The sequence below is a fragment of the Pinus tabuliformis genome, chromosome 2_2 (assembly GCF_031772625.1).
Source record: "Pinus tabuliformis cultivar Carrire ecotype Pingquan chromosome 2_2, CPIR1, whole genome shotgun sequence".
Classification (NCBI taxonomy): domain Eukaryota; kingdom Viridiplantae; phylum Streptophyta; class Pinopsida; order Pinales; family Pinaceae; genus Pinus; species Pinus tabuliformis.
In genome coordinates this window covers 965,523,650-965,536,044 of record NC_142300.1, presented here as the reverse complement: position 1 = coordinate 965,536,044, position 12,395 = coordinate 965,523,650, and positions in this window count along the sequence as shown.

Here is a 12,395-nt window from a genome sequence, read left to right as displayed (position 1 = left end):
ATGTACTTTTGAAACTTACAATCCGACGGTCATGATATGTAGTGATTCGACAGTTCATTCTCTCCTCAGTATTACTGACACTTGATCCGTGGCTTAACACCCGATTGGTACATGATCTCTATTTAAAGAGCATGGACGGTCATTTGTGGGTAACCGTTCATGAGAGAAGCTTATTAAAATTTTCATTCTTTTATTAATAAATTGTCTGAAGTGGCTGCGTTGGCTCAGGCCATGGACTATTTCCTTGTTTGAGGGTTTTAACCACGTCAACAATACTAGTGTATTGATCTGTGATCTGTTTGCGAGCCGTGTCCTTTGGTGTTCTGTCTGAGGAACTTACCTTGTAAATTCCTACAAAAAGAGGGGTTATTGGGGCAACAACAAGTGACGACACTCTGGAATGAAGCAGTTATCTTTGATGAAAATATTGAGATTTTCTCATTTAATTTATTAATCTTGGTTTGACGTTTTCATTTATCAATTTTAAGGGTACAATTCTTAATATCTAAAAATGATTACTTATTCATTCAATGATACTCTTTACTTATCATAACAGGTCAGCATAAAGATGTAGTTCATTAGTTATACTAACACAAAGTTTTTAATCAGTTATGAAATCAAACAAAGGCCTAAATCTTTATTCAAACCAAATATTTGCACACATTTGTTCCTCATCTCTCTTTTAAAATTTGCATTGCTTCACTATTTACGAGCATGTATATCCCATTTAGTTTGAATCACAAACATTGACCCACTGCCAACAACTATCCATAGCCCCAACGGGTTTGTTTGTCCTTCTTTAAATACTTTAAACTTCCTCATTTAGGAATTTCACCCTTTAGATTTGATTAATAAAGAATTGTGATATGCAATTGGGTGACGAAAGCGGGTATTTAAAGAGTTGCTTTGATTGGCAAAAAATGTTGGTGAATAAAAACTAAGCCTACTATTCTTTCCCATTTCTGATTATTATTTATGTCAGTTTTAATGTTATGAAATGGATGGTGCTCTTTATAACGATGTTACATAAACATTTTCTTTTTGAATGAACACTATATTAATATTGGATAACAAATAATTCACTCTATAACAAAAAGCTACTTATTTTGTGGTAAATTAAAGAAGAAATCCCCTTTTTAAATGCAAGGCATGCTTTCTATTACGTTAACCAAATGAAGAAGAAATCACACTAAAACCAAAGCAAAATACAAAACAAATAAAAAGGATTTGTAAAATATTTACAAATGAGAATTAAGAAACTTAATCGAATCAATAACCTAATAAAAAATAATGTATAAAGAAATTTAATAATCTAAATGACTAAGTAAACCGAAGAAAAAAAAAAAGAAAAAAAGTGAAAAACAAAACTACAAAATTAATTTAATGAAAAACAATCTCAAAATTTAATCCATGAAAATAACAAAATCCCAATAAAGAAAATGTGAAGACAAATATCAAAACCTATCACAATTCAAAATAGAAAGGGGGAAATTGGATTATAAGAGATAAATTGAATTGAAAGTTTGGACTCTTTTCCCTATTAAATCCTTCAACTACTTTGTTTCCTTTAAATTAAGATTGAGATAGATAAAAGTTCATTCACTGATAGATTGGATGTCGAGATATTCATGAATTTTATTGAAATAGAAAAATACAAATGCATCTAAAATAAAAGTTAAATCTAGCCTAAATATAAATTCAAAACAAAATGGAGAGTTATGATTTCAATGTTACAATCGTCATTAATCTAGCTTAAGCAATATTCTCTTAAAATTACCCTTGCTTCATAATCATAAAAATTGATCTAACTAAACATTTCATAACTAAGTCCTTATATTCCTTAATGGATAAGGACCTAAATAGAAATATTTGACGAATGTAATCATGAGCAAGATGATAAAAATCTAAGGGAGATGAAAAGCTAAAGTAAACTTCCCTGAAAGAATCTTGATGATGTTTCATCTTCAACTTGATATGTCTTTCTCAAGAATGTCATTTGTTTCACTTCATCTTTCCCATTTGTAAATCACTGATATTTAACTCATTAGAATATTCGGTACAATTATCTGTACATGAGAAGCATAAATATATCATGTTATAAATATTAATGGCTATTGGAAATCAAGGTAAGATGATTTTTTATGTACCAAATACCTCTTCAAAAGAAATATATTTTCCTAAATCATTATTATTTGTACCTGTTGAAAATGGCAACAAGAAATGATAAAAATACAAATGCTAAAAATAGCATTGCTATAAATAGCATTTCAGGATATACTCCAACTCTGTTGAAAATAGCAACAAGGAATGCTAAAAATAGAAATGCTAAAAATAGCATTGCTATAGATAGCATTTCAGGATATATTCCAATTTTAATTTGTCCTTGAATTAAAATTGAGAATTAAAATTCGAATTTAGTCTCACCAGTTGTTTGAAAAATAATTAATTAATTCATCTTGAGCTAATTAGTTGGAGAAAATCAAACCTGAAGTCTTTGTGAAGACATGCAACAATTATCCCTTTGATTGAGGAAGTTATCCCTTAACTAAGGAGATAAGGATGAGTTGTATTTGAGTTGTAATTAGTTAGCTCAGCTAACTGAGTTATGTCCAGTTAAATTAGTTCCAAATAGTTTGTGGAACTAATTGTGAGTTCAGTCAGTTAATGCATGCATGCATGCAACTAGTGTTCTCCAGATAACTGAATATTCTCTCATAAATAACTCATGCATGTCAGTTCAGACAAAGACCTAGTTGAGATTAAAGGCAGGGACAATGTACTATCAGTTGCTAGAATATTCCCATGTGAATATCTCTTGCATGCAGAAGGAATTCATTCCTTTAGGATTGCGCAGTTACTACAGAGGTCAAAGCAGTGTGTGAGGTGAGAATCACACAGGTGGCAGCTGGAGGACCCAAGAGAAATTGCACAAGGAAATAGGAGGCTTGGAGGACTGAAGGAAGGCATATGTGTTGTATATTCTGTCTATGAGCAACAGTGAGGGATTGTACTGAGAGCTGGATAGCTTGTGAGCTAAAGCTTTGTGTAATCCTGAGATATTTCCACTTGTATGATAATACAGATAGTGGGGTTTTTAGCTGAGGCTTTCCCTAGAGTATTCTTCTGTGTTTCATGTGTGATTGAATCTTCTTCTCTGTTATATGTGTTTTGTTTGATCTTGCTCAAAATCGATTAAGCTTCCGCAAGTTTGATTATAGAAGTAGATTAAGTATTTTGTTTTAGTACATTGCATAATCAGTTAATCTACAGTGAGAATTTCTACATGGTATCAGAGCGAAGGTGATCAAAGTGGATAATAGTATACAAAGAAGGGAGAAGTTTGAAGTTTGAAGTTCTTGATTCTAGGTACAAAATCGATTTCTTGTCACATCTCAAAGTTCACCAATGGTGTTCAATGGCTTGAGACTCGAGTATGCCCTTGGTGGCAGCTCAAATTACATAGCATGGAAGGATCACATGGAAGCGGTATTAGAAGACAATTGTTTGAAGGACTTCATTGATCAAGAATTCCCCAAGCCAATAGCAGCTAATGCCCAAGAATTGGCGGAATGAAAGAAATGTGTGGCAAGAGCGAGGAGGATTCTTCTGGAGGGAGTTCGAGACCATATTGTCTCGAGTCTCCATGGGAAGGAGACTCCGTTTTCAATGTGGAATACATTGAAGGATCTATATCATAACAACAACGACCAGAGGAAGCTGGTGTTGAAGGACAAGCTTTGGAAAATCAAGTGTGAAAAGGGTGACACGATCTCTACATATCTACACAAGCTCACCACCTGTAGAGATGAGCTTGGAAGTGTAGGAATCATGACAGTTGATGAGGATATGTTGAGTCTTTCTCTCCTTGGTCTTCCTAAGAGCTGGCACAGCTATCAGGACTCAGTGAATGGAAGAGATAAACTGCCAGATTGGGAATGACTGTGGTCGGATCTGATGTAGGAGGAGATCAGGAGAAGAACCAGAGATGGTTCTTCATCCAAGGAGGATGAAGAAAATCTAGCCTTAGCGAGTAAGGCAAGGAAAGGGAAGGAGAAGGATTCGCATTCCAAATCGAGTTCTTCCCATGGTGGGAAGAAGATTGAAAAATCTAAAGTGAGATGCTTTAATTGTCATCAGGTGGGCCATTATGCAACTAATTGTCCATTGAAAAAATCTAGGAAGGGATCCTCGGAAGGATTTGAAGGTGAGGCATTGGTCTCTCAATCAAATTGGATTTTTCCCTCATCGCATGCATGGTTTCATCGATGATGGGTTGTGGTTGGTTTCTTGATAGTGGAGCCTCATTCCACATGATTGGCGATAAGAGTTTGTTCAGTACCTTGAAGGAGAAAGACCTCTAGATGCGCATAGAGATGGGTAATGATGAAAAGTATAATGTTTCAGGAGTGGGCATGGTTGCTTTTCAGAGGGAGCATGGAGCTCTCATTACATTGACAAATGTGAAGTATGTGCCTGGACTAAAGAAGAACTTGGTATCAATTGCGATGTTGGAGGACAAAGGCTACGATGTTGTCTTCAGTAAGGGAAAGGTTTTCCTTAGACACATCACCACGAGACAAGTGAAGCAGATTGGTTCACGAGTCAAGAACCTGTATGCTTTTGAGTTTTAAGATGCATGCAAGGCCTTGAGGAGCAAGGCAACTGTTAGATACTTGGTGGTTGAGAGGGAGAGTACATTACCTCTCAACATGCAACCTTAGAAGAAGTCTCAGACAATTGTGGAGGAGCCACAATTTGTGAAGCAGCTTCAAGAGGTTATGGAGCAGCCCCAACTGGAGACGCTGAGAGGAGATCAAGTGGAGGCATCTACTCATGCAGAGATCTCTAGTAAGGGGAAATTTCGAGCCAAGTGGGTAGAAGGATCACATGCAGCCATACCTCCAGGTGTGAGGTGGGGCAATGTGAAGTGATAGTCTCATGAAGGTTGAAATAGGGGCAGGATCCTTGAGGTACCCAACCTCTTTGATTAGACCTTGCTACAGGAGCCCCGAGGAGTAGCAAGATTGGTTGAGTGGGTAGAGACAAATGTGGATGGAGCGACAGAGGGAGCTTCGTCATCAGAGGGTGTTTCTAGCCCAACAGGGAGGTCAGTTACTTACTTCTCAGTAACTGAGTCGTAGTGCAGCAGTGGGCAACACGTTGCAACATGATGAGAGGAGGTGTAGTGCGGATGCATGTTGGGAGATAGGACTAGCAGTAGCACGGATGCAGCAGGAGGAATCAGTGTGATTGATGCAGTTAGAGATAAAAGTGATAGAGACTAGATCAGTTAGATACTGAAGAGAATAGAGGTGCAGATTTTTCAGTCGACAGAGGCAATAATAGTCAGAAACTTTGATGACAGAGGCATCATTCTGATTCAGGTTGGATATTTTTTGTTTCTGGAGTTGCTGGAGCAACAAGACTAGAGAGAAGTGTTGCATGAAGAAAATTCCAAAGGTTCAGGATCAGGTTCGAGTTGAATGACTTTCTTGTTGAGAGGGAGTGTTGAAAATAGCAATAAGAAATGATAAAAAAAAATAGAAATGCTAAAAATAACATTGCTATAAATATCGTTTCAGGACATACTCCAACTTTGTTGAAAATAGCAACAAGAAATGCTAAAAATAGAAATGCTGAAAATAGCATTGCTCTAGATAGCATTTCAAGATATATTCCAATTTTAATTTGTCCTTGAATTAAAATTCGAATTTAGTCTCACCAGCTATTTGAAAAATAATTAATTAATTCATCTTGAGTTAATTAGTTGGAGAAAATCAAATATGAAGTCTTTGTGAAGACATGCAACAGTTATCCCTTTGATTGAGGAAGTTATCCCTTAATTAAGGAGATAAGGATGAGTTTTAATTAGTTAGCTCAGTTAACTGAGTTATGTCCATTTAAATTAGTTCCAAACAGTTTCTGGAACTAATTGTGAGTTTAGTTAGTTAATGCATGCATGCATGCAACTAGTGTTCTCCAGATAACTGAATATTCTCTCATAAATAACTCATGCATGTCAGTTCAAACAAAGACCCAGTTGAGATTAAAGGCAGGAACAATGTATTATTAGTTGCTAGAATATTCCCAGGTGAATATCTCTTGCATGCAGAAGGAATTCATTCCTTGAGGATTGTGCAATTACTACAGAGGTCAGATCAGTGTGTGAGGTGAGAATCACACAGGTCACAGCTGGAGGACCCAGGAGAAACTGCGCTAGGAAATAGGAGGCTTGGAGGACTGAAGGAAGGCATATGTGTTGTCTATTCTATCTATGAGAAACAGTGAGGGATTGTACTGAGAGCTAGATAGCTTGTGAGCTAAAGCTTTGTGTAACCCTAAGATTTTTCCACTTGTTTGATAATACAGATAGCGGGGTTTTTAGCTGAGGCTTTCCCCAGAGTATTCTTCTGTGTTTCATGTGTGATTGAATCTTCTTCTCTGTTATATGTGTTATGTTTGATCTTTCTCAAAATCGATTAAGCTTCTGCAAGTTTGATTGTAGAAGTAGATTAAGTATTTTTCTTTAGTACATTGCATAATCAATTTAATCTACAGTGAGAATTTTTACAGTATCGTCGAAACACTTTGATCTAGGAGACATTTTAGAATCATCAATCTTTCCTAAATAAATTCTACTTTCTTTTAGACAAGACATAAAAAACTTAATATTATGTATATTTGAAATAACTTCTTTTGCTAACAAAATAATATTTTCCCCATGCTTTTTCAATACATTGGAATTCAAAAGATTATCTATGTCAATATTTTATTCACAAGTAGTTAAGGAACAAAATTTTTTGAAGATAATAAGATCTAAGAAAATTTCTAAGAGAGAATTAACAGAGAGGTCCACGAATGTAAATTCAAAGAATATCATCTTCACTCATTAAAATTAGAATAAAATGAGATTATTCTAAATGAGAATGTTTATTACAAGATAAGTATTTTCCCTCAAATTTTTACCAAGTATCTTGTGAAATGCTCAAAGGGGTTACATCTATTCTTGGTTATTTTAAATAATGATTTTTTTGTCAAAATTGACAACTAGGTCCAAATTCCACTTTGGAAAACTCACTTGATGGAGATGATGATTGAATTGAATTCCTCTTTTCGAGAGGACCAAAATCGACCTAAAGATCATATAATTTGGACAAGGGAAAGTATATTTTTGAATTATAAGCCCACATGTGCATATTTGATCAGGTCAGCCCTAAAGAAAATTGGACACCCTTGGAAGGATATAAATACAAGTGACCCCAACCTCATTTGGACAACATCATGAGACATTCTTCTATTATATTGATTGGTTTTGGCTCACTCAAGTCTGAGTCTCACCTGCGGAGAATTGGTTTGCATGAAGGTGAAATTACAGGGTCTGAAGTTCATGCACGCTTCTAGAGTTTTTGTGTCACAACTGTAGGCTTGCCAAAGGAAAAATTCGACTATGTTGTAGGCTCAAGGTAGTGACTAAATATTTTCACTCGCACACACAATATGTCTTCCATGAGACTGACATCTAGGGTTTGGTTTTTCAGTTATCTGAATTTTTCGCTTGTTGACCGTAGTGTTCGACAGTTGACCGCAAACAATGAGAATTCATTACAGGCTTCAGAATCAGGGTTTGAGTACACGCACTATTGGGTTCATTTCATGTATGTTGTGTAGTTGTTTTTGCTGGATAGTTGTATGGATGAAGATATGGATTATTATAATGTCTTTTGTTGAATCATTAAATGACAACCTAATAAGAAGAAGAATTTGAAAGGGTTTTCCCCATAGTGGGTTTTGCCCTTGTCTCCGACCAATCCTGACATCTCTATGTGTGAATTCTTTTCTTATATTGTTCCTTCGTGTTCTGTTGGATTGATGATGATGATATTATTCTTTCTACATAGTTGAATATGTCGCTGAATAATGATGTAAATATGAATAATGTTATGATGTTATGGGGTGAATTTAATGTGTAAATGAAGAAACACAATTATCAAATAATAGAACAATATATCCCTAAGAAAAATTAACATGGTATCAGACATGGGTTGAATAAAAGTCACAAAGATCACCCCTACAATGACACCATTGATGGAAGCAAGAGAGGATGGAGGAGACCTAAAATAATTCTAGGGTTTGAAGGAAACCCTAGGTAATACGATTATTAGAATTTGATGGATATTATGAAGTTAGGGTTTGAGACAAACCCTATTTTATGACAAATACTTCAGATATGCAATCTAGAAACCCTAGTAGGGTCAATGTGAATATGTTCACAAATTTGATGAAGCCCTAGATGGGATTATTTCTATTAGGCCTGGTTGCTAATGAAGTTGATGAATATTATTGAAGGTAGCAAGTGGACAATGGAAAATGATGGATCTTGAAGGCTGCTTCAAGAGGGAGATGATCACCTCTCAATGAAGATAAGTACTTTTCGATTTATGATGCTCCTTTATGTCTTTAATTTTGTTTAGACTTATGGATATGATTATTGTTTTAATCATTACATATACTTCTTGCATGTATATTTGAGTATTTGGAAGCTTCTAACCTCTTGATGAGTTGTGATAAATGGATCCCTCTTGTGGATCATGGCCAGTGCAGGAAGAGAAAAACTAGCGTTGAAAAAGGGAAAGATTCACTTGATGAAAAGGTGATAAAGTGCTACAAGCTGCCTATGTAAAATAAGAAATTGCACAGGTATATGTATACTACAAGGTATGCATGGTATATTGTTTCAATGTTATGTTTCAGCTATAATATTGGATGGCAAGGTAAGCCCTAAGGTATGATGAGAAAGTCTTCTTCACAAATGGCTCATGCTTATGAAAGATTGATTCATGGTACTCATGATGAGATGATGTATTTAGTATTGAGCAAGTAAGTTACATTCTATTAAGTCATGGTAAATCTACATAGAGACATTGACCTTTGATATTGGTATACTTGATGTTTGGCTAACATCTATCATCTTGGATATCTTGATCCCAAAAAGAAGGCTAGAACCTTGATTCTAATAAATGGTAGCTTGATACTATTGATAATGCTTGTGAAAAAACATGGTAGACATGATGATAGAAGTACAACAATGAGATTGATATTCATGATCTTTTGTTGACCATGGTTATGTTTTGATGTGCTTAGTAATTATGGCATATGGGAAAATTGAATGTCATGACTTGACGGATTCTTGAAGTATACTCCTATTAGATATTTGACTCTAACCCTTGATGAAAGATTAATATCATGATGTAATGGTGAAGTAGCTAATGCTAACATGATATGACCATGATAAATATGTGATATAGTTTGACTTTATGATTGAACATATCTATGATAGTATTATAGACAGGTTGATGACTTGAATGAATATGACTGAAGTGGCTTTCCATTCAGAGGGAGAATCTCTCCATAAGATCCTTACTCCTATTATCATCGATAGAAGATTATTTACTATTAAAGTATGATTTATGTGCATGAAATCAAAAGTTCACTTAAAGGATATCAGTCCTACAGACATGGGGCAGACAACATAAAGTTCTATGAGAAGTGAAGTTTGAATATTTGACTTACTATAATGTGAATATATTGACTAAACTTGTGTTTACAGGTGACCGATATATGCATATCAATATGTCATTATGATTTAACCATTGAAGCTTGTGTATGACAATATTTGATAACAGTTGCAAGGGTTTGACTAGATTTGGTTGATTAATATAGATAAGAAGTGTTTGGAGTTTTTTCATGATGCTTTGTGATGTTTTATAACTTTTACATGATGGTTCATAGATATTTTTTGGCTTATGAATTATTTTAGTTCACGGTGATGACAATATAAAATTTTGATCTGATTTGGTACTTGATAACTGATGATTTGCCTTGGTGACAATGCTATGTGGGCATAGTAAATTTCAATGACTAATATTGGTACTCAATAATGGTTCTGTATTGGCCTCATTTTACTTAGCACAACGGTTATAATATTAACAGTTGTGATTCAGTATGAAGTAATCTCACAATAAACAGATGGAACCTGCATGACTTATCCTTGGTGTATGCATTTGCATCTAGTGACATAAATGATTTATATTATGATCATGAGAATTACTTGATGAAGTTTTGATATTTCTTGGTAAATGAAAACTTGTTGGCTTGATAATAGATAAAGTCATAACTTGATATTTGGATGAGAGCTCTCCCTGTCACCTGGCCAAAGAATTTGATATAGTGATATTGATGAACTTTGATAAGATGACTTAGTTGATTTGATTGCACAGTATTGATTTATGTAAAGCTAGGCATATTGGTTTGGTAAAGTCTTTTGAAGAAATAATTGTATGAAGCAAGCTCCCCAATCCTGATATGTCCTCATTGACAGTTATCTGGTGAAGTTAGGATGATGTGTCAATCCAAACCTCTACTTCAAAAAGTGGTCCAAGATATGACTTTGATTTTGGTTTTATATACTTATGGTCTATTTTTGACAGGAAATGAGTGTCTAATGATCAAAGCAAGAGGTGTTGGCTTCTAAAAATAGAAATACTAAATCATGGCATGATGAATCAATTCCTAAAGTTGGGAAAATAAAATCTATATAGTGAAGCTATTAAAGAAAGTGGAAATACAAATCCTTGGACACTCTGATCAAAATTCAAGAAGTTATGAAAATATACTATTGAACCTATCTTGGCAACTGATAATTGATTGAATCATTGATGTTCCATGTGAACACCCATTCATATATTTTGAGTCAATGCACGATTGAACCACTTCATACACATTGAGTTGTCGACAAGCACCCTTCAAGATATTTGCGTGGGACGATCAATTTTTTATCTGAGATATTCATTATATGATATGTGATTGCATGGATGTATTGATGATATATATTTGGGATCGTTATTGACAAGAAAATTTAGGTGCTGCCTTAATATGAGACCAGCCATGGTATTTTGGATGAAGAGTTTGTAGGTTCAAGCATGACCAAGGTTGAGTACAATGTTTCGAGCATGGCTAGCTGTGAGGTAGGATGAAGAAGCTCTTTGGAGAGATGTTTGAGAAGGTTCTGAATATGACATGGATACATTGCAATGACGAAGAGTGGGAATTGACTGACAATTAATGTCATATATAGTTGGGACTAAGGTACCTTCATATATTGAGATAGTGTTGTTGTACGAGACAGCTTCGACTTGTGGTTTGCACCTTAGTGAAAGGGAGGATGACTATGGTATCCATTTTGTGATATATATATATTTTTGTTCTAATATGATATTTTGATGTCCTATATGAACAAGATACAACTGCTATTGAGACATGATGATAACCAAATATGGGTATGATGATATGTTGTTGATCTACAAAGAGCATCACTGATTGAGGACACTAAGCCAACTCTTCCCCCCCTAGTTGATCTGCTAGGGTGTGGAATTGAGATGGAGGGATCCTGGGGTTGAGGGATCTCTGGACATTAGGGTATAACCCCTATCTGTTACGCATAGGATTGGAGATTTTTCTCCCCTATCTTGGTATTTGCAGAGTATACCCCAATTGGCATCATACCCACAAGTCGGGCTTGTTGGGATTGTCCCTCCCCATCTGGCCAACAGGTTGAGGATGCCTGGTCATGTGATCCTTACCTTTTGGTAAGTTGAGTATCTAGCCCAAGCTCGGATTATGATGCAGGTGTTCTACCACACGAATCTTGAGGGTCATTGATGGGAAGATCAGTAGGCAATAGGATGGGTTGAGATGTGCTCCCCTCTATCACCTATTGCTCTATATGGGGTCATAGATGTTTATCTCCCCCATGAGCTTCTAGGTTGATATGTGCTCCCCGATGTGGTTCTAGGTTGATATGTGTTCCTTGATGATATGCTCTTCGATGATGATGCAAGTCGTAGGTCTAATTCCTGCTGATGTTTCCTTGGTGGTAACATTGGATTCCCTGTTGATAGAGATTCCAGGTGGTAGCAATGGCTCCCTGACAGAGGGTGGTATCTTAGGCTCCTCTCCTGTCAAATTCTTCTTCTTTTAGATTCGAGAATGTTCAACATATGAGCAGGAGCAGTCAAAATATAAGAAGGAATAAGCAAGATATGAATCGAGATGAACAGTGAAAATAGATGAGGATGAGATACTTGATATTGGATATGATTTGATGACACGATACACATGACATGATGAAGGTGGAATTCTCTCTAGTTGAGAGGGAGTGTTCAAATTAGAAACTAGGTCCAAATTACACTTTGGACAAATCATTTGATGGAGATGATGATTTCATTGAATTAATCTTTTCAAGAGAACAAAAATCAACCTAAATATCATCTAATTTGGACAAGGGAAATTATAATTTTGAATTATAAGCCCACATGTACATATTTGATCAGGTCGGC